Source organism: Pteropus medius, unplaced genomic scaffold (assembly GCF_902729225.1).
Source record: "Pteropus medius unplaced genomic scaffold, Ma_sr-lr_union100, whole genome shotgun sequence".
NCBI classification, from domain to species: Eukaryota; Metazoa; Chordata; class Mammalia; order Chiroptera; family Pteropodidae; genus Pteropus; species Pteropus medius.
In genome coordinates, this window is record NW_024342471.1 from 2399753 (window position 1) to 2401958 (window position 2206).

General features: G+C 32.5%; 1 pseudogene; it reads left to right on the forward strand.

Moving 5' to 3' along the window:
- Nucleotides 1-200: 200 nt before the first annotated feature.
- On the forward strand, nucleotides 201-1375 carry LOC120603351 (cytochrome c oxidase subunit 5A, mitochondrial-like; annotated as a pseudogene).
- Nucleotides 1376-2206: the final 831 nt, after the last annotated feature.

The window sequence follows — 2206 nt, forward strand, 5'->3', positions numbered from 1 at the left end:
AGAGGAGAAAGTGTAGTCCATATAGCAAAAAGTAGAAAATGCAGAAAAAAACATAAGAACAGAATTAAATGCATAAGTAAGATGAACTGTGCCAATTGTAGTAATAATATAAGCCAATTAAACTCTATTATTAAAAGATGGTGATTTGCAGATTAGGACACAAAGCCATAACCATATGCTGTTTACAAAATATGTCTATAATGAAGTAAGCAAAAAGGTTAAAAATGAAAAAAAAAAAGTAAAAATTATATCAGGGAAATACAAATAAAAAGAAAGCAAGATAGCAAATTTACATCAATAAAGTAGAATTCAAAGTGTTCCTTTACACTGATAAAATTCACAATTTTATTTCTGTGCATTAAAATATTCAAAATAAAAAATGTTTGAAATCAATTTTATAAAGTATAAATTTAAAAATTTCTAAAAATTTTTAAAGAAAGTAAACAAAACATAATCATTATAGAGATTTAATTCATTCTCAGTATTAACCTATCGAGGAGGGCAAGAAATAACACTATAGAAGATCTGAATAATATAATTAATAAAATTGATTTGTTAATTATTAATCAAGAAGTATCCCCTAGAAACATAGAGTATGCCAATATAATCAGCATCCAAGGGACATAGGAAAAATGAACTATTTATTAGAAAACAAAAACAACAAAACTCAATATACTTGTAAAAGCAGAAAATGTCCTGGTCACTTTCTCTAATCGTAATATGATTAAAGCTGTAGATGAAAAATAAAAGTTTAAATTTAAAAAATTTAACTGCTTGAAAAAAATTTTTAAATCGCCCTTCTAAACAACATTTAAGACAAAGAAGAAAGAATAATTGAAAACTCAACTGTTTAGAAAACAAAAATGACAAAATGAGCTGAGCAGTGGCACTTGCTTGGCCGTCTTGATAGGCGCAGCACACCGCCGCTGCGCGGTAGCAGCAGCCACAGCCGCCAGGGCCAACCCTCCGGCTTCTTGCGTTTGGTCCCGGCCCCTGGTCCAGCTGCCCCTATCCAGTCAGTTCGCTGCTACTTCTATGGGTCACGTGAGACAAATGAGCTGTTTGATGCTCACTGGATGACATACTTCGATAAGCCAGATAGTGATGCCTGGGAATTGTGTAAACTTTACTCCGTGAAGGGATGAACACACTTGTTGGCTGTGATCTGATTCCAGAACCCAAAATCGTCGACGCTGCTTTGCGGGCATGCAGACGGTGAAATAATTTTGCTAGTGTTGTTCACGTCCTAGAGGTTGTTAAAGACAACGCAGGACCTCTTAAGGAAATCTTTTCTTATGTCATCCAGGAGCTTAGACCAACTTTAAATGAACTGGGAATCTCCGCTTCATAGGAACTGGGCCTTGACAAAGTGTAAATCCCATGGATTGGCTTCCAAAGGATTTACTGATAATGCTACTTGGTTGTAAACAATCACCTGGAAATACTGATGATAACATGCTACCTTATTTGAACAAATTTTTCTTTATTGAATACCAAACATGTAATGGCAACTTGGACTTTAATAAAAAGGAAATGAGTTTGAACTGAAAAAAAAAAAAGACAAAACGATACATCAAAATTCATGCAATAGGGCTCAAACTGGAAATTCATATCTTAAAAATTTTCAACATCAATAAAGTGTAACGAAGTAAGTCAAATTCAAGAATTCGAGAACATAGTAATGAGGTAAAACTAGGGAACATGAATAAAAGAAATCAGTCAGTCAAAAACAGCTAATAAATTAATAGAATACTACATAAACTTTTATATTTATATTAATTTTTAAAAGAAGCACCAAACTTTGCCACTGTTGAAACATAATATTTATTATGATAGTGTTTTATAGACTTGTGGGGACTCTGTCAGGAGTAGTATAACACAAGGTTACCTAGATTATCTGATTATCGCTTACCTCATACTTGCGGTCTGAATTAAGGATAGAAGCTTTGTTGAAGACACAGGACCTTTTTATAAAAAAGAAATAAATTATAAACTTTCGCTAAACAAAGTTTTATATTTGGATTAAGGAATGATCATATAAATATCCAAGATTTTAGAAATTAAAGGACTTAAAGGACTTTGGAGAATTAAAAAGAACCCATAGATTCTACAAAAAATAAAAAAAGTTTGAGGAAATAGCACATTCAACAAAATATAGTAGTTCCCTCTCATCCACAGGCGATACGTTCCAAAACCTCCAGTGAAT